General features: G+C 39.5%; 1 long non-coding RNA gene across 1 annotated transcript; it reads right to left on the bottom strand.

Moving 5' to 3' along the window:
• Positions 1-3,393: 3,393 nt before the first annotated feature.
• On the bottom strand, positions 3,394-12,768 carry LOC137851520 (uncharacterized). Its single transcript, XR_011093265.1, has 3 exons — positions 12,342-12,768; positions 6,516-6,711; positions 3,394-5,114 (listed from the first exon to the last, which is right to left on the bottom strand). It is a non-coding gene; the product is annotated as an uncharacterized lncRNA (long non-coding RNA).
• Between the last annotated feature and the right edge of the window lie 9,047 nt (positions 12,769-21,815).

Below are 21,815 nucleotides of genomic sequence, written 5' to 3'. Positions count from 1 at the left end.
AAGCAATGATACTTTCTCTTATGCATGTTGAGATAAATTTTCAGCCTGATCAGATGTGAAGCCCCTAAAAGTACGTTTTCTTTTCTGTTCCTTATGGAAAGGAGGAATTGTTTCAGGGGTTGTCTGAATACTATAAAAGATACTATAAATTCCCCAGATTTCTGTTTGCACTGAAGTCTGTAGAAACCAATACTGTCCATGGTGAGTCAATGGATGTAATTTATCTGACAATAAAGGTGTCTCCAGATTCCTCCCTTCTTTGTCATTCTCCTCTGCACCAAGAGCACCAAGTTTAGTTTTCCTGCCTCTCAAACACACCACAAATTATACTCCATCTTTTGTCTTCACTGAACCCTTTCACCTCCAGTGCTGTCAAAAGCAATGTGGTCTGTCTCTGCTGGATGGAGGGGCAACACTACAATGCAAACAGGGTTCAGCATAGCATCATGGCATGAAGGTGGTAAAAGTGAGAAGTAATGAGATCCTGAGGAATAAAACATGAAGTGCATGAGATCAGCCTTTCATGGGACTACCTTTCTCCTCTCACCCTGTCAGCCTTCTTTCTCTGGATCATTGGATTCAGTTTCTGGGCTGATTTTATTTGCACAAATCCATCATCCCACTAATATGTCTTCTAGATAAAATGAGTAAAGAAAGAGATTCTGAAGAAGAGAATCATTTTGAAGAGGTTCTCACATTCAGTCCTGCGGGAGAGTTTTTGTATTAAAATACTATGATACTGGTTATTGTAGCAATATGAGTAAACCTTTTATGCCTAGGAAAGTGCTGTATGTTAAGTAGATGTGAAACTGGCTGAAATCTCCATTCCACAGTACTTCTCACATATAGTACCTTTTAATTGGATGGGATTAGGATTAGTCACCTGAGTAATCAGAAGATCTGGATTTAAAAGATCTTGGAGAATTGGGCAAAAGTAGTTCCATGCACAATATACTCATTTTAATAAATCAGTAAGTTTCATACATAAATATTTTACTGAAAACCAATTATTTTTTCAACAGCATAAACCAGTTATTAAAGCTGTTTTTTAATTAAAATCAACTCAAGTGCATTTATGCACAAATGGACAGCACAAGTCTTAAACTAATCACTATGAACACACAGAACAGCTAAAAAAATATCTAAGGTAAATTGAATTTATTTTTTTCTCTTCAGATAAAAATTGTGCTTACAGACATAAAAAAAATAGAGGTTATTTTATTTATTTATTTTTAAATTTTATTCTCATGCCTATATGAGCTCTAATTCTCTTCCTCTTTTTTCCAGACTCATCAATGTGGTTTAATGTTGCAGGACATAAAAGTTAGGGTGTAATGTGATCAAAACCAATTTGCTTGGATCTGCAGAATATCCAGAGGAGTTTCAGGACTGGGATGGACTTTCACATCCACTTTCAATTGCAGCGTGATCCAAAGGGGTAGAGCCAGTGGCAGGAAATAAATGCAGTTTATTTGTTGATTTGATGCTGCTATCTGTAGATTGCAGATTGGACAACGTTTTGCTCTTAGTTTTTCTACAGGATCACCATCATCTGCAACTTCACGTAAAGGGAGGCTGAAAAATAGCCTCCCATTTATTTAGAGAACTGTGTCAGTTCTTGCTTCAGTATCTCAGCCTCTCACACTGCCACAGGCTCTCCAGGCCTTGGATGAATCACTGATTTGCATAGCTTGTGCTAAGGTATTGGAATTGTCCAGTGAAAGGTATGTGGAAAGGGTTATTTTTCACTCATTTAACTTTTTTTTTTTGGCCTTTTTTTTTCCCCAAGCTGATTCCTAGCTGTGCTTTCCTGTCATCAGTAGCAACAGTACTCCTTAAATAAAACCCGTGGGAGTAACTCTGTCAATGTTAAAGCACATCGATTTCCCAAATATTTGTAATGTGTGAGAATCAGAGGTGTTGATACACGTTCATCATTTGGGTTTTGCATTCAGTTGCAATGCTGATGAAAACAGGCATGAAACTGCCTGGCCTATCATGCTGGACTAGGCAATTTAGACTACTTTTCCTCAGTTTCTCACAGCTATGCTTCTAGAATTTTGGAGTAGGTATAATGATGCAACTGGCCCTGGCATATTACTGTATTTACACCCATTGCTGCAGGAGATGTCCTCTGTACTCCTCTACTAGATGACACGCAAAATGAGATTTGACAAATGACCATAATGTTCAGCAAGGCGCATATTCCATCCCTAAAAAGTGTAAATTAGGGGAGCTATGTGCAGTGGCACAGACAGCAAAGCAAACTAAGAAAGGAATATATACATATATATATATGTATACACACAGGGAAAAATACCTTTAATTTAGAAGAAAAAAAAAATAAAGACAATCCAGAATGAACTTATAATTGAAGTTTAATTGTTACCTTCCATAAAAGAAAAAATGCATAAAAAGAAGCTTTAAGAGCAAGCAATCACAGTTAAAAGCATAACATGAGCATCTGGTTCTTGCATATTATGGATGATATGTTAATATATGATCTAAACATCATCTCTAATGTTTTATAAACAAAGATAAATTAACAGGATCAATTTTCCTTAGCAAATATTCTCCACCTAACAGGATAATCTTTGAACACTAATAAAATAAACCACAAATCATATTTACTCTTGGGCTTACTCTCTTGCTGCATTTTAGCCTAGCTTGAGACAATATGGCAAACTCTATTAGCAAAAGCATAATTTACTTTTTTCTCTAAAGAATTAGCTTTGTTTTAAGGTGGTTTTGCATAGATACAGTTGCTCTCAGAGTAAATGAATTAATGATAATTAATATTTACTTATTAAATTAACTAATTAAGCAATTAACTTAATCTGAGTTTTCCATAAGGTATGCATCCAATACTCTAAGCACACATGCCTTAAAGAATAAAACCATTTTTCCATCTAACAAGAAGACATTTATTCGTAGAAGTGCATAGGGGTATTACAAAGTCTCTACATGATTGAGGATTACATGTATGTGGCAAATCAAAACCAAGATGATTTCATGAATTAAGACTTTTCTTCAGAACAGTCACAAGTACTGCAATGTAGTTTGTGGGTAGAAAGGCTATTATTCTACATACAGATATTTTTGACTCAAAATGCTTTCACAGAGTACTGTGTTTTGGGGGGAAAGAAATGAAATTTCCACTCCACTAAAAAATGTTACTTTCTCAGTGAAACAGTACATAAATACCATCCAAAACTACTGAAAAAACACTTTCATGTAACTGCATATTTACATGATCACCAGCTGAAGACATGCTTGAAGCTTTTTTCCTCTCAGAGGAGATTCCCACTCCTCAGCTGATAAATTGGTTCATCTGATACTTTTTCACTGAGAAGTATACAGTCAATTACCAGGTTTTACCTGAAAAACAAACAAACAAACAAACAAACAAACAAACAAGCAAAAACTAACAAACAAACAAAAAAACTCCAGAAAAGTAGTAGTTTCTCTGAGTATACCTATATATGCTTGTTTGCTCCTTTGCTATCAAATAGGAAAACATTGTATATGTTTTTTGTTTTTGTTTTTTTTTTTTTTTCCATTCATTTGCCAACTTAAATTCTTAGTGGTACAGTATAGCAAAGAAGCTGCTGACAGAAGTAAATGTTGCATGCCTTACTAGAAACAGAGGGAAGCATCATTTCCCAATGATGGTGTTTCATGATTGATTATACGTCTTAGAAATGTAAACAAACATGTAAACAAACATAAACAGCAACAAAATCCCCTAGAGTTGAGGATGCATAAGGGATTGGAATATCTGTCTCATCAGGGAAGGTCGAGAGAACTGACACTGTTTAACTTGGAGAAGAGAAGGCTCAGGGGGATCTTAACCATGTGTGTAAACGCCTAACTGGAAGAAATGAAGATGAGGGAAAAAGATTTGGTGGAAACCAAAATCTTGTGATATAGCAAAAATGAATTAATAATAATTAAAAAATAATAATCATAATGCATCTGATCACAAGAAAACACATTTTTGCTGTAAGGGTGGTCAAACATGGGAGCAAGTTGCCCAAAAGGGGATGTGGAGTCTCCACCATTGGAGATATTCAAAACCTCACTGGACACTGTCCTGAATTTTGATCAGGGAGTTGGGTTTGATGATCTGAAGAGGTCCCTTCCAGCCCTAACATTTCTTTAATTTTAATTTTGTGATTATTTGATTTAGCTGTAGTGCAATGTGGCAAGTTTTATTAGGCTTGAAAATTTAAAACACTATAGCTGATTCTACAGAATTATATTTCTGAAAACTTATTACCTCTTCTATTGGGTTTATGTGGCAAAAGACTTGGTTGTAGGGGGGCTGCAGGGGTGGCTTCTGTGAGAAGAGCATAGAAATTGCCCTGTGTCAGATCAGAGCCAGCTCCAGACAGCTCCAAAGCGGACCTGCCACTGGACAGAGCCAAGCCAATGAGTGGTGGAGCAGGTGGATGTGGCCTGGAGGAGGCTGTGGCCCATGGAGAGCCCCCGCAGGAGCAGGCCACAGGCCAGAGCTGCAGCCCGTGGAGAGGAGCCCAAGCAGGAGCAGGCGGTCTGGGGGGAGCTGCCACCCACCCGTGGGGGACCCGTGCTGGAGCAGTTTGCTCCTGGGGGATGGACCCCATGGGATGGAGCCATGTGGGAGCAGTTCCTAAAGAGCTGCTGCCTGTGGACAGCCCCCACAGGCTCAGTTCGGGAAGGAACTCCCACAGCATCCTGTGGGAGGGACCCCATGGGGAGCAAGAGCAGAGAGAGACCCTGAAGGAGCAGCAGAGATGAAGCATCAGGAACTGACCACAGCCCCCAGTCCCTGTTCCTCTGTGCTACTCTGGGGTGGAAGAGGGTTGATGGGGGAAGGTGTTTTTATTTTGCTTTTAGTTCTAACTTCTCTAGTCCATCTAGTGATAGGCAAGAAATTATGTTAATCTCCCTATGCTGAGTCTGTTTTGCCCATGACGATTATTGCTGAGTGATCTCCCTGTCCTTATCTTAACCCTTGAGCACTTCCCATCATATTTTTCCTTTCTCCTTTGAGGAAGAGTGAAAGAATGATCGTGGTAGTTAACTGCCCCAGCTGGGTAAAAGCATCACTTCTTTTTCCTCCTGATACCAACCTAGAAAAGACAAAGAAGTTTGATAGATGGACTTTAGCATTCTTCTAAATGTCATGTCAAGGGAATGTTGTTGTGGCAAACCTGAACTTTGAAGACAACTAGCTACAGTCTGTGGGGACTGTAATCCACTACTTTACAGAGTACTGAGGCTAGGAGGGAAAGACAAACAAAATTCTCACGATGTCTTCAACTCTGTTGCCAAGATTAATCTCGTAACTTTACAGAGACACAGTACAGATACCTGAATTTGTAGGCCAGTGACTCTAACTCACCTTTCCAGTAAGTGGTTGAGGTCACAGTTCCTTTCAAAGCGAAATTAATCCACCGTTCTCCATTTCTAATTTAAAGATTACCATGCTCCAACATAAAAGTCTGAGAGAAGATACACAGGAATTATCTTGTATCATTTACGTCAAGGGTCCTGCATTTTGTCATCCTGCAATCCACAGTGCTTTGTAAATGAAAAATAATGTGAAAAAAATATATATCTTTAAGAATTTCTTGCTGTGAGCTTCAGTCTTCTGTGAATTACTAGAAAAATACCAGCTAACTACTCCTTAGTTTTCTCCCTGTTCATCCAAATTTGACTCACATTCTTAGGAAATCAAGCAGATAATTCTCTATAAGGCAGACCCTCATTAAAAGATCTTGTGTTACCAAGAATCCACAATGGTATTCATCAAATTTAACTCTAGATCTGTAGTACATAAACATCAGAATTTGAGCTACGAATCTCAGCACAGCCAGGAGACCAGCTCCTACTCCAAGTTACCTGAAACTTCGTATTTACTATGGAATTTCATTATTCTTTGTTTCCCTGAATATGTTATAATTAGTCTACATCTTCTTTTCCTAAATATTAAAAAAAAAAAAAAAAAAAAAAAAAAAAGAAAGAAAAGAAAAGAAAACAAAAACTCCAAAGTAAAAAGCATTCTCAACAGCTTTATCTGTCTACTCTCTTATCCTACAGTCTTCCAAGGCATAAGCATTGGGAGAATAGTGGGAGAAGAGACTCTAATGCTATGCTAGGTATTTGCTGGTAAGTCCACCTCCGCATACACAGATTAAACTGCAAAAAATATGGGGAGAATGATGTTAGGTGCCAGGGAGCACATGACATGACAAAGTTACCCATTCGATGCTGCATTTCTTCTCCCTATCTGAAATGCTGTATGATATATTAAGAACTTGAGGTAGTTTCTATACGCTCTGTCTGACAGATGTTCCTTCTGATTAATACTAAATATACAGGTAGCTTCCTGTCCTCAGAGGAAGGAAGAAAAACTATTTTGACACTTCTGCTTGAATCTATCATAATCTGGGACAGCACATCATGTATCAATACCCGTGTGAGGCTCTACAAGTCATATATTGATGAAGAGGAGCTGGCAAACAAGATACCTGATACATCTACCCCAAGTAAGATCAGAGCCTCCAGACAAAAAGAGAGCAGCAGTCATATGAGCGACTGAGGTTCAAAATGTATGATTCTGACTCTCCATCTTTGTGACCTTGTAACCCAAGATGATGGACATTCTACAAGCAGTCCTGTTTTCTTCTCTCATAAGAGAACAGCAACAGCTGTCTCTGAAGCAACCTACAAGAAACAGATAGTAATATGTCTTAAGTCATCCTTTTACTGATAAAATTACAGTATTCTGGACAGAGGAAGAAAGAGGCCATCTGTTATTCCTCCTGATGAAATGCTTAGTATGGGAACATTTTTTATGTTGGAAGGTGGCCTCAGAGACACAAAGCAGCTCTACCACACATCTGTCAGTCACTGAGGCATTTCTTCAGCTACTGTCCCCCTGTCCCCTCCCCTCCTCTCCTGATTACATTGGATTAATTTCTATTTCAGCTTGGTCTTTCACTTGGCCTTTCATTCTTTTCATTCCTTTTTCTTTCTTTAGTTCTTTATTTTTTTTTTAAAATCTGTGACTGTGGAGTGGTAAAGTGTCCTGTCAATTTGTAAATTATTTTATTTCAGCTGATGTTCTCTACAAAAGATTACTTCTTTATACTATGGTTTACTGTTGAAAGTTTCCTGTGTTTAACACAATTTTCAATGGAAGGAAAGCTGGATTTCTGACACATTAATGAAAGTTTTCTGTTTGTAGCAAGACCATTTTTTCCATTTATTCTTTCATGCTCTGAAGGGGAAACAATATACCTCTGGACAGGTAGATACTGGTCCCCACATGAATGTCTTCAGAATTGTGTAGCAATTATTCTGACAGGGTTTTACAAAAGTGTATGAAAAACAAAACAAAACAAACAACAACAAAAAAAAAAACAACAACAAAACAAACAAACAAACAAAAATCAATCAAACAAAACCTCTTCAAAATCTCTAAAGTATATAGAAATATATACTTTAGAAATATATAGAGAAATAGAAAATATATATAAATATATATTTATATATATAAATATATAAAAATATATAAAAAATATAAAATATATAGAAAATTGCCTGAAGTTTACATTTTTTTAATGGTCTAGAAGACACATATGCCATAGACAACTGTATCTAATTAATTTTAATTTTGTAAAAAGTATTCTCCATTAGTAACAATCAGGTTCTATTATGAGTTAACAATATTCATTGCTAGCATAGTCCGAACTGTATATAGCATAACTCAGCACAATGCAAACAACACGTACTGAGCCAAATAAAAGTATAAATCAAGAGCTGAAATTTCAGCCCTGAAACAATATAAAGTACTAGGACTTGGATAGATGTACATAGATTCCCCTTCAAGATCAAATTAAATGTTTCCATTAAGCTAGTTCAAAGAGAAACCCTTCTAAATTATTAGTTCCATATGGACAGCAAGAGAGCCAAGGACATGTCCTAGATACCACATCAGATCTATCATTTGCAAACTGAGCTGTACCTTCTCATGTAATCCTAACAGAGCATGCACATTGGAATCACTGAACAGGAGCTGATCATTTTCCTTCCTGCTTTCTATAAAATAATAGGTTCAATTATTTCTTTGTCAGCCTACAAAGAAATTTTTGTAACTAGTCGGGCTGCTTCAGGCCTAGTTATATGCAACGACCACTTATCATCAATGATCACCTGACCTTCTTATTTAATGTTTTCAAATAGAGTAGCCTTCAGAAATCACCTTTTTTTTTTTTTTTTTTTTTTTTTTTTTTTTTCCCCACTAACATCTGTATCTACCCCTTCAAAACTCTTGTCTTTACTCTTAAAAAAGTATCTAAAGGTTTGCCAGTCACAAACCAGGTGAGAGCAGGCAATTCCAAGAGGAGGCCAAACTTGAGAATAAATGAATGATAGCAAGCAACTGTCTTGCAAACTCCTGACCTCAGCGTATATGCTCTAATGTCTGTAGTTCTTCAAATATTTTAAATTTCATCCAGTGTGTTTGGCCACTTGCAAGTCCTGTGGTTTACAGCTGACAAAACAGGTAATATATTTGGTCCAACAGGCAATATGTGAGATTCATAATGTGATTCATTTTATCTTCAGCCTCCTTTTTCTTTCAAAAATGATCTAGCTGTTTCATTAAATATCACAACATATTCCAGGAACAGTATTTTCATTCTTATGTGACGTATGCATTTCACTAGCAATACATGTTTCAATACATAATGTACTTTAGACCTTCTAGTTTGTAATATTGCTGCCTCAATGATGTGTTTCTGTGTTTAGAGGACTGAAACACCCCTGAATAACAAATGCCATAGATTAAATTCCATCTGCCTTTTCCAAAGCATGTTGATTCTGCTGAAAATAAATAAATAAATAAATAAATTTATATTGTCTGTCATAGGTTTTGGCCTAAGCCTGAAAATTCACAGAATTAAAGATAGCTAGGCCCTAATTAAGAGTTTGTCCCTTACCAAAGGAACTTTTCCTTGTCCCTTACCTAAGCCACTGAAGTCCAAAAGTATTAAGCAAGTGCTGAAATATGAACTGTACGATTACTTATTTCCTGAAGGAAGCTTTTACACAGACCTCCGCTATTTTGCTTTTATTCTTCTAGTGAACAATTTCATTTCATGGTCACGTTCTAACAAAGATTAATATTAATATATTTTAATTTTTCAGATTATCTAGATTCTTGTTATTTGACCCTGCTGCATTGATTCTTCAGATAAGAGAGAACATTATACTTTCTGTTGTGTTTCCTTCAGTTCAGTTTCTCTATTTTTAATCATTAACATTTAAATGAGAAATCAGCAATATTCTCATACTGAAGGCCCGTATTACATGTATGAAAATCAATAGTAAACTGTTTTTTTGAATTAAATGGAAGTAGTATCTGGTCTTTTATATGTATTGATCTAATAAGATAAGATCTTAACTGTTTGCTATTTAAAGAGTTTGGCATATCCTGATGGTATCCCTAGAACTGATAAAATCAGAAAGTGTGACACAAAATGGCACAATGACTTTCAAGAGGAATAGGATATGAGATAAGAATCTTCTACATATAGTGAGTTTTTATCCAAGGACTGAGTCTTTCTTAACAAAGCAGTGTGGTGCAGCAGAGGGAGATCTGGAAAGTGAAAGTTTGTGAAGACAGTTTGAAATCTACACAATTATGTTTTCCAGGGCATTTATTTTAAATTAGTCTTGGTATTGATTAATGGATTGAATGCACATTGGTGGTTTGAGAATTGTCTTGAAGTAGATCTTCTAATTTAGTTTCATCCAAAAGGAATTTAGTCTGCATGCACAGAGTGCCTTCCAATATAAATCAAAACATAGTCGTTGATATGAACCTGCTATCCCTGATGTAACCTTAAAGATAAACTTACATGTATATTACTGGACTATAATCACTGAATATGGATGGATTTCTAAACAAAAATGGTGTAAATATATTTAAATCATAGAAATATAAATCACAAAATGGGTTTTGAAGGACCTTAAAGATTATCTAATTCCAACCCCCTGCCATGGGCAGGGACATCTCCCACCAGACCAGGTTGCCCAAAGCCCCATCCAGCCTGGCCTTGAACACCTCCATGGATGGGGCATCCACAGCTTCTCTGGGCAGCCTGTGCCAGTGCCTCACCACCTTCTGAGTAAATAACTTCTTCCTCATATCTAATATCTAATATAAATCTACCTTTTTTTTAGGAATACCATTACTCGTTGTCCTATCACTGCACTGCCTGACAAAGAATAGCTCCCCAGATTTCCTGTAGGTCCCCTTTAAGTACCAGAAGGCTGCTGTAAGGTCTCCCTGGAGCCTTCTCTTCTGTAGGCCAAACTTCCCCAGCTCTCTCTTCCTGTCTCCACAGGAGAGGTGCTCCATCCCCCTTATCATCTTTGTTGGACTCATGTCTGGACTCATTCTAATATGTCCATGTCCTTCTTGTGCTGGGGACCCCAGGTATGAATGCAGTATTCTAGGTGGGGTCTCACAAGAGCAGAGCAGAGAGGCAGAGTCACCTCCATAGACCTGCTGGCCATGCTTCTTTTGATGCAGCCCAAGGTATGGTTGGCTTTCTGGGCTGCAAGCGCACATTACTGATTCATGTTGAGCTTCTCATCAACTAACCCCCCCAGGTCCTTCTCCTCAGGGCTACTCTAAATCCATTCTCTGCCCAGCTTGTATTGATGCTTGGGATTGCCCCAGCCCAAGTACAAGACCTTGGCCTTGTAGAAGTTCATGAGTTTTGCACAGGACCACCTCTAAAGTCTGTCAAGGTCTTTCTAGATCACATCTCTTCCTCCAGTGTGTCAACTGCACCACATACCCTGTTGTTATAGGCAAGCTCGAATAAAGGTGCACTTGATCCCACTGTCCATGTCGCTGACAAAGATGTTAAACCCAGTCCAGACAAAGATGTTAAACTCAGGTCTCAGTACTAACCCGTAAGGAATACCACTTGTTATTGATCTCCAACTGGACATTGAGCCATTGACCACAACTCTGTGAGCTTGACCATCCAGCCAATTCCTTACCTGTGTAGTGGTCCACCCGTCAAATTCACGTCTTTCCAATTTAGAGACAAGTATGTCATGGAGGACAGTGTCAAATGCATTGAATAAGTCTACATAGATGTCAGTTATTCTTCCCCTATCCACCAGTGCTGTAGCCCCAGCATAGAAGACCACCAGATTTGTCAGGCACAATCTGCTCTTAGTGAAGCCTCCTTATTTGACATGCGCATTAGTAGAGTTTACAGGAGGATGCTCGGCGCAGAGGTGAGATTGACTGGCCTGCAGTTACTTGTGACTTTTTTTTTTCCTTTTTTTAAAATGGGGGTTATGCTTCCCCTCTTCTAGTCAGTGGGTACTTCACTAGACTGCCATGACGTTTCAAATACCCTGGATAGTGGCTTAATGTGATGGATAGTGGCTTACCAAAATAAACTCATTGGAAAAGAATCTTCTAGAATCAGAGGTGAAATAATATTACCTAGAAATGATTAATTTTACACCTAAAATTGTTATAATTTTCACCTTCTTATACTTGAGAAAAAGTCGTAACATTTTAAAGAACCAGCCGTTTGCCACAGTATTGCTCCTCTCATAGAGCTGGAAAAAAATCAGATATATGTTTAACTTCCTCTACCAGATCTCTCCTTTTAAACAGATGCAATTAAATGGTATTGGTTAGGGAAACACAAGACGTTTTTACACAATTAGATGTAATTTGAAGATTGTCTTTTTTGCCCTGCTTGTACCCTGTAATTTGACCAACAGAAGAGTTGGGGAACACATGCCAGAAATTAGATTTTAAGAAGCTTTAACTACAAGCATAGTAGCACATCTGCATTTTTCATAACCATGAATTTGCAGCCTTTGATCTCAAAAAGTCCTGCTGGTTTTGCATTCAGTTTAAAATACAACTTGGAATTGCTCAGGGTTCACTGCGCAAGCCAGGCAAGCTCATGTACATTGTTTTTCCATTATCTCTGTTGCTTTCTTGGATGCTCTCAGCTCTGCTTTGCTTTCTGTCTCTTTAGGCAGCCTCATGACTATTACAGAGACAAGGTTCTGAGGATAAGAGAATGAAAGCTCCTAGTATCACTTCTGGCTCCTTGGGAGTTTTATTTGTGTATATATAAGCTTCATTGACTCCTAAATATTACCAGGAAAAAAAAAAGAAAAAAGAAAAAAAAAAAAGTATCCCACCTGCAGCAGTAACATATTGTTTCCTTCTGCTATGATATTCTATTTACCCCTTCTCCCCTCTTAATTTTTTAAGGAAAATACAAGTAATATATGTTCACCTTGTTCTTTTGTGGTGGTTTAACATTGATGGTTAGATACGGTCCACCACAACTCATTCTCACTCCCCCTGCTCAAAAGAACAGGAAGATAAAGTATGATTAAAAAAAAAAAAAGCTGATGTGCTGAGGTAACAACAGGGAGCACACTAGAGAATTACTGTTAAGGCAAACCAGACTCAGCATAGGGAGATTAATGTATTTTATTTCCTATTACTAGTAACAGTCTAAAGCAGTAAGAACAAAAAGTGAGAACAAAAAACTAAAAACAACTTCCCTGCATTCACCCTCTTTTACCTCCTTCCCCCAAGCAGCACAGGGAATGGGGTCTGCGGTCAGTCCCTGACCCTTCCGCTCTGTCGCTCCTTCACAGTCCCTCTGTGCCCCTGCTCCCCATGGGGTCCCTCCCACGGGATGCCGTCCTTCCCGAACTGAGCCTGCAGGGGCTGCCCACAGGCAGGAACTCTTCAGGAACTGTTCCCACACGGCTCCATACCACAGGGTCCATCCCCCAGGAGCAAACTGCTCCAGCACGGGTCCCCCACGGGTGGGTGGCAGCTCCCCCCAGCCCCCCTGCTCCTGTGTGGGCTCCTCTCCACGGGCTGCAGCTCCGGCCCGGGGCCTGCTCCTGCGGGGGCTCTCCATGGGCCGCAGCCTCCTCCAGGCCACATCCACCTGCTCCACCGGGGGCTCCTCCACCCATGGGGGGGCTGCAGCGTGGAGATCTGCTCCATGTGGGACCCATGGGCTGCAGGGGGACAGCCTGCTCCACCAGGGGCCTCTCCACAGGCCGCAGGGGAACTGCTGCTGCATGTCTGGAGCACCTCCTGCCCTCCTGCTGCACTCACCTTGAGGGCTGACAGGGCTGCTTCTCACTCCTTGCTTTCCCAGCTGGTGTTGCACAGAAGGTGTTTTCTTTTTCTTTTTTTTTTTTTCTTTTTTTTTTTTGCCTTTTCTTAAATCTGTTCTCATAGAGGTACAATCAGCATAGCTCATTTGCTCAGCTTTTGATGGGGCGGGTCCCTTTCTTAGCAGTCTGAAACTGGCTCTGATCTGACATGGGGGAGCTTCTGGGTTCTTTTCACAGATACCATCCTTGCAGGTCCCCTGCTACCAAACCCTTGTTACATGAGCACAATACATCTTTCCCTGTTGTTGTTCAGGTAACAAAAAATACAGCAAAAGATTTTTTTTTTTTTTCTTTTTAACAGATAAAAAGCAACACAAAAGCAGCAACAACATCAAAACAACGCTCTTAATTAAATAAGTAATTTTGAATGTTTAGAAGGAGTTTTTCTGTTAGTTAAACAATTATGAATAGCAGAAAATCAATCTCCAGGTCCTCTAGCAGTGTTAGGAAATGTTGCAATATTCTGGCAAATGTTGTGTACAGCTCTATCCACTGTCTTCCAAACGTATTTGAAAAACTAGTTTGCATGAGTAGGCTATGTATATCACCCACTTGAAAACCAGTTGCTCTCAAAAACAGTGAAAACCAAATGAAATTCAGAAACACAATTCGCAATAAGAGAAACTCTCTTGTTAATCTTGATTTATTTATTTATTTATTTTTATTTTGTCACCAAAGAAGTTCATAAAGGGACCAGATTTAGTGACTTTCTAAAACATAATAAAATTCCTCAGTAGTAATTTTTATTTGGTTTCACATGTAGATCTGTCCCGGAGCAAAATAGTTCAGCACAGTTTGAATTACTGCCATAAGATTTCACTCCTATTACTAATCTTGCTTGGATTCTTGTAACCCCATTATCGTCAGCTTTTATGAACTGCTATAAAAGACTACCAGCAAAAGGAGAGTGCTTGACTGAAGAACTACTACATGACAGCTCCAGTCACATCAATACCGCACTTCTTAGATCAGTTTTGCCAACAGCATTCAGCTCAAACCTACCATAATTTGGAGTTAACCCCCAACATTTTTTAGACAATGACTACAGTTTCATTAAACTTTTTTTTTTTTTTTTTTTTCATTCCATGTAACAATTGGGAGAACTAATGTATTTGTTCAAAATGCATAGGTTAGACAAGATATTTTACAGATCAGATTTGTTTTAATGCTACTGAATGTACTAAAATAGAATCCAGACATTCACTAACATATGAACCATGAACACAAGCCAGCATTGAGCCCAGGTAACCAAGAAGGCTAGTGACATAATGGCCTGTATCAGAAATAGTGTGTCCAGCAGGACTATGGAAGTGATTGTCCCCTTTTACACGTCATTGATGAGACTGCACCTTGATTGTTGTGCTTGATTTTAGGCCCCTCTCTACACGAAAGATACTGAGTTACTCGAATGTGTTTGGAGAATAGCAATGAAGCTGGTGAAAGGACTAGAGAACGAGACTTAGTGGCTAAGGGATTTGGGGTATTTTAGTCTCAGGAAAAGAAGGCTGAGGAAAGACCTCTTCAGTGTCTACAATTACCTGGAAGACAGCTGTAGTCAGGTGAGTCTTGGTCTCTTTTCTCAGGTGGCAAATGATATGACACAAGTGTAGTGTGTTTACGTGGCAAGGTTTTGGTAGCAGGGGGCCATAGGGGTGGCTTCTGTGAGAAGGATCTAGAAGCTGCCCCATGGTTTGTAAGAGCCCCACTGCTGACCAGAGCTGAACCAATAAGCGATGTTGTTTTGCACCTCTCTGAGAGCATATTTAAGACAGGGAAAAAAAAAAAAACGCTGTGACACACAGCAGCTGGGAGAGTGAGAGGAGTGAGGAACAGCCTTGCAGGCACCACGGTCAGTAAAGAAGGAGTGGGACAGGAGCTCCAGGCTCTGGAGCAGAAGTCCCCTGTGGCCTGTGGTGAGGACCATGGTGAAGCAGGATGTCCCCCTGCAGCCCATGGAGTACCATGGTAGAGCAGGGTTCCACGCTGCAGCCCGTGGAGGAGACCACAGTGGAGCAGGTGGCCCTGCACCGACGGAGGCTGCCGCCTGTGGAAGACCCCTGCCGGAGCAGATTCCGGGCCGGACCTGTAGCCCGTGGAGAGGAGACCACGCAGGAGTAGGTGACCTGGGGGAATCTGCTGCCTATGGGGGACCCAGGTTGAAGCAGTTTTCTCCTGAGGGATGGACCCCGTGGTACGGACCCATATCTGGAGCAGTTCTGGAAGAGCTGCTGCCTGTGGGAAGCCCACGCCGGATCAGTTCATCAAGGACTGCATCCTGTGGGAGGGACCCCACAGCACAGGGGACGAGAGTGACTGAGAAGGAGCAGCAGAGAAGAAGCGCTATAGGCTGACCATAACCCCCCATTCCCCCGTTCCCCTGCGCAGCTCGGGGGGAGGAGGTGGAAGAGGGTGGATGGGGGGGGAGGTGCTTTTGGTTTCTTTCCTTTGTTTCTCACTTCTCTAGCTTGTTAGTAATAAGCAATAAATCTTACTGTCTCCCTATGCTGAGTCTATTTTGCCCATTACAATAATTACTGTGTGATCTCCTTGTCCTTATCTCAACCTTTGAGACTTTTTCATCATATTTTCTCCCTATTCCTCTTTGAGGAGGGGGAATGAGAGAGCGGTTGTGGTGGAGCTTGGCTGCCCCTTTGAGCGGAACCACCACAACAAGGAAATAGCCTCAAGCTGCACCAGGGGAGATTTAGATTGGATATTAAGAAAACTTTATTCACAGAAAGAGTAACTAGGCATTGGAACGGGGTGCCAAGGAAGTGGTGGAGTCCCCATTCCTGTGGGTATTTAAGAGACAAGTGGATCTGTCACTAGGGGAAATGGTTTAGTTGTGGACTTGGTTGATGGTTGGACTTGATGATCTCAAGGGTCTTTTCCAATCTAAATGATTCTATCAGTCTCTATTAAAACCCATCACTCCCTTGCTAAAGCAAACCTCAACTCCTTACTTTTTCACAGCTCACAAAGTTCCAGTATTATATGTTGTATAGGTCAGCAAAGATTTTCAACTTTAGTTTTTAGCTGGTAAATCACAAAGTATTAAAAAAGATTGATCATAAACCCTTTAAATGAAAATACAAAAGATCTGAATTGGTATTCCATGTTTCAGAAAGAGACAAAAGAGATTTTCGTTGTCTAGTGAACTGCATAACAACATGGAAAAGAATATATGAGGAGAGTGCAGACCTATTCATGAAATGAAATGTCTGCAGCTAATAGGTAACAAATAGCCTGACCTTTGGTTGATGTCATTGGCCTATAATAAACTACATACAGTCAATTATGAGAAAATATTTTGCAAAGGCCTATGATAAGGAGGATGTATTCTACACCTTCCTGTGAAAACATTATTTCAGAAATTCAGAGAAGAGCTGTAGACACCTTGTGGTTCTAGTCAAAATACAAGTCATTTACTCTTAAAAATAAAAAGAAAAAAATATGAAATTGGAAGAAAAAAACATACCTGTGTCTAAAATTCTTACCTTTAAAACTTAACTTTAAACTTGGAAAAAGAAGGAAGAGCTAAAATAGGAAGATGTGAGATAGAGATATGATTTCTTTATTACTTTTCTTATTTTTAGTAGTCACAGAGTTGTTGGAAGACATGCTTACACAAGCATGTCCCCCTGTGGGCCACACCAACATGCCATCTTGATGGAAGAAGACATATGCCCAGAACAGCTTGCAATTTCTCTGAAAACAGGATGCAAACAAAAAGAGATTTAAAGGGAAAAAAAAATATGTAGTCCTCATTCTCAAAAATTTGCCTGAAGTCCTACTACAATTGACAATATATCTCCTATTTTTGAAATATTAACTACATATATTATTCCACAAATGACTACACAGGGAAGATGAAGGAAATGAAACAGATAAGAAAACCAGTATCATAAGGTACAGTGACTCTAGGCATGTCGATATCTTGTGATGGAGGATGATGTGGCGGAATCTGGCCTAACTAGATCTGAAGGCAGGTGAGATTTAGAGAAGCATAGTCACAGAAGTCTGACTGTCCTGGAATACTTTGACTGGCTATATCAGCATATCTTAACTGCTCTCCAGATGACTTGTGTATTTCTACAAGATATATCGTGTTGCTTCTTTCAGATGAACAACTTGAAGTCGGTAGTAGCTCAAGGACTGTATCACTGTGCTCTGCTGAGCAGTGTATGTGAACTATTTGGCTGGACCAGATTCAAAGATTTTCTATTCTTTGATATTATTTTTTGTTGTTTTGTTTCCTCAAGCTGACTTACTGAACATGTAATAATATAAGATGAACCATTCCACTTCTCCAGTCTCCAAATCTCTTTATGTTTGTGATTGGCTCATAGAAATTTATGGCAGTTTATGTATTATTTCCCCTAACCCTCCCTTATCTATTCTTTCCTACAAAGGAAATAAAATACTTTTGCCAATGTAAGTTGTGTTGTTTGATTTCATTCTCCAAATTCTTTGAAGGTACACAATTTTATCAAATAATGTGATAGTTTGTTGTTATTGTTGTTTTTCATTGTGTATGAACTAATACATTCTCCTACAATTCTGAAGAAATCAGGATTTGTCTGCATAAACCAAGTATTTGTGTATAGAGTAAATTTAGTAGATGATAGGTTAGTCGTAAGTAGTAGCTGATGATGCACTTGACTAAAGTTTATTTTTCCTATTTTTTTAATGGTTAGACATAAGTTGTTGACTATATCTAATAGACCATATTAATTACTACATCTCTGAAATTAACAGTGAACAATTAAAACACCAGAGACCTGTTATACCAAAGGGAATTATCCTACAGCAAGTAACACACTTGGGACAATTAAACAACCTAGTACTACTGAGTCTGTTCCAGCTGATAATTCCATGTATCTATAAAGAGAGTCCACGTCTAAACTTAATTCTGTGTTTTGTCACTGCATTAACCACTGTGTCCAAGGGTACGACCTAAATTGCCTTTTAGTTACTCGCAGAACTCTCACAGACTGTAGTGTGCTTTGGTTCATGAGTACCAAATCACCCAAATGACTGACTTTTCAGCCTAGAATAATGGAAGTCTACCAAACTGATTTGTCACCTTTGCCTGATGTTCACACATACTAATGAGTTCTGAAAATGTTAATTTGCTTTGTGCCCAGATCAAATACACTGCTCTGTCAGAATAAAATAAGCTCAGAGCCAAAAAATTTACATGACTGTAGTTTATTCTGAAAACATTTCCATGTTATTAATATATTAACATAATATGATGTTCAGAGCATACTTAGCCATGGCTAGGATGCTCCTGATTAGGAACTGTGGGCTGTGGAAAGAAAGATCCCAGCTTTTCTCTGTTGTTTCTTTGTTTGTTTGTTTGATTGCTTGCTTGGTTTGTGGCGTGGCTTGGCTTGGCATGGCTTGGTTTGGTTTGGTTTGGTCTGGTCATATTTATTTTTTGTTGTTGTTTTGTTTTGTTTTTTTTAGACATCTCTGCATTACCTTATATCAAGAGAGTTAACACCTTCTGCTGAAGTGAAATCTGGAGATCACAATGCTTTAAGCTTTTATTTTCTTGTGGGATCGCCTATTCTTACTGGCCATTTACAGTTTTGAGTTATGCTGAACGCATTGGAGTCTGCTGTCTGGACACAGTTGTCTAGTGCCATTTTACAGAATAGCAGAATGGCTAAGGCTGGAAGGGACCTCTGAAGGTCACCTATTCTACATCTCTACCCCCCCACCCCCCACCCCTCGCCATGCTCAAATGGGGATATCTAGAACAGTTTGCCCAGGTCCCTCTATAGATGGCTTCTGAAGGTCTCCAGAGAGGGAGACTCCATAACTTCTTTGGGCACCCAGGCTGGTGCTCTCTCACCTGAACAGCAAAGAAGTTCTTCCTGATGTTAATTCAAGTGGAACCACTTGTGTTCTAGTTTGTGCCTATTGCCTCTTGTTCTGTCACTGGGCACCACTGAAAAGAGCCTGGTTCTGTCCTTTTTGAACCCTTATAGACATTGATAAGATCTTCCTGAGCTTTCTCTTCTCCAAGCTGAACAGCCCCAACTTTCTCAGCCTCTCCTCATAGCCGAGGTGCTCCAGTCCCCTGATGATCTTGGTGGCCCTCTGTTGGACTCTTTCTAGTATGTCCATGTCTCTCTGGGAGGCCAAAACTGTGTCACCTCACTACTTCACTGTATCCTGCTTGCCTCTAGCTTACATTTGAGAAGAGAATATGTGTATCTAATCACCCAACAAAGACAAATTCAATACTATAAGGAAGTTTAAATAGACACCAGTGCCTGGGCATCAACAGCAGATTTGAGTCAGTGATCTTCCCTGGCTATAATGGGAGCATGTGGCATGTATTTACACCAGAATGTAAGGTCTTAATCTGGAACTGATGCCTTCCTGTGTTGAGTTTATATAAACCCTCTATAGATTCCTAAACATCCCATTAACTGACAAATCCAACCTCAAACAATAACTAGAAGTCTTTCCTTCTCGGATATCTTCAGACAGATGTCTCTTGAATTTTATCAAAGAGAAGATGGGGATATATATATATATTTACAGTTTTCTGGAGAAAACAGAACTATGCTATTCCAATCCTTCCAGCAGAGCAAATCCGCTTGAATACCAGAGCCCAACATCTTTTCCTACTTTTGCTATGAAGATACTGTTCCTAACACAGTATGAGTGGCTTTTTTAATGCAGTGTAAGGCTACCACCCTGTTTAGAGGTGTTTCAAGATCTAAAGGAGCCATCCTGCAAAACAGATTCTGCTGTCCCATGTATATATCTCATACTGTTGAATAACAGTTTTCTCTCTTCCTTTCAAGAAGTGTTCTTTGACCAAAAGCATCTGGATGTCTGTTTCTTCCTGCTGTGAGCAGTTGTGAGGGGTCAGAGAAAATCCTGGGAAGATCAGACTTCTTTTGCTCATGGCAGTAAAGGCAAGGTACTCCATGTAGGCCTGATCTCCTGCAGAGCCCTGTTCCGTAAATTAAAGCTTTCTGTTAACGAAGCTCTGTGTTTAACCATCATGAGCTGAATGGGAGCAGTGGCCACCAAAGCATCCGTATAGACCACAAGGTTCACAGCAAGGAAAGAATAGAGTTGTCCAGAGCAGGTCAGTCTCAGATGGCTCGACTGTTTTCAAGCTTTGAGTAGCAGAACAAGAGCAAACAAGAAAGACTGGGATCTGACTGGCAAATCAAACAGTCTCTGTATACATGAGCTGGTTCAAGGATTTGGCCGTAGGGGATTCCGTAGACCTAAAAGTATTGGAGGAGTAATTTAGAAAAGAAGCTTTACAGGCACTCAAAACTATCCGCCTCTTCGCTATTTGGCAACATTTGTGAAAAAAAGAATCCAGGTGGGAGGCTATTTTTCATCTTGAGCCTTTAGCCAGACCTGCTGCTCAGTCAGTAGAGACAGTATTTTTTAAGTATAGCCTGTCTGGAGGAAAGAGCAATTACGTTCCTCTCGACTGAACAAGACTTTGGGTAGCAATGGGCTGCTTGGCAACAGGATTGCTCCTCGCTTGTCTGCATGATGTCAACCAAGGCTACGTGTGACATCACCCAGCAGCTGCCAGCCGCGAGCTGATTACAGCCACCCGACGATCAGCCGTTTGGATTCACACACAAACAGCTCATTCATGCTCAGCTGCTGCTTTCTTCCCTGGGCAATAAAAAGGCTCTTTTATACAATGATGGCACAACAGATTATCATCAGACCATAAGAAAGAACATTTCACTCCATCGTGTTTTGGAACAATTGTTCAGAAAATTCAGTCCCCTTAAGGTGCAAATAAAAATACGTTGCCAAAGACATAATGTGATAGCATATCTTTGTGGCACTGTCTTTCAAATTGTGCTTTACTGTATATCTGTAGCAACTCCTGCCCCTCAGAAGTAGGGTGGGTAAGAGCAGATGGAAAGGGAAAAGGATCTGTATGTCTTGTTTAAACTGTCTGCCTTCACAATGTACAAGAGCAAATGGGGCTGAGGCTCAAACACAGCAACAAACCCATGTATGTGGTTAGCATTAGGGCTGTGGTTGCATTTAATACTCTGCCCAAACCACAGAGCAGTTAATGCTCATGACCATGAAGAATGAGGTTAGTATCACATACAGATTTTGTGGCAAAGGAATTTGAGTCAGTTTGAGACTGTTTATTTATTTATTTTAATCACATAGTGCTGGATTCACGTAGTTCACTCTGGAATAAGACCAGCTACAGAGAGAAATTGGTGTCATATTCTGTATTACCCCAATTTTCTTTCTTATAATGAAAAGGTAGACTTTTGCAGACTTGTGTTGCACATCAGAGTGCATCACTGATATCAGGAGCTGTATTACTTGTTAAGTACTTTTATTATGCTTTCATCAAACCAGCACACTATCAGCATAATTGAAACTTTCACTGATTTCTAGCTGGCTATTTTTAACTTTATGTTCATAGGTCATGTATGTATATGCTTCAGAGTATATAAAAGTATATTTGATAGGAGACCTTTCCACCTTTAGTTTTGTTGCAGTTTTACTTATGTATATTAGCATGAGAAAAATCTAGA

Source organism: Anas acuta, chromosome 2, assembly GCF_963932015.1.
Source record: "Anas acuta chromosome 2, bAnaAcu1.1, whole genome shotgun sequence".
NCBI classification, from domain to species: Eukaryota; Metazoa; Chordata; class Aves; order Anseriformes; family Anatidae; genus Anas; species Anas acuta.
Note: the sequence above shows the minus strand (reverse complement) of the source record. Positions and strands in the feature narration are given on the sequence as shown.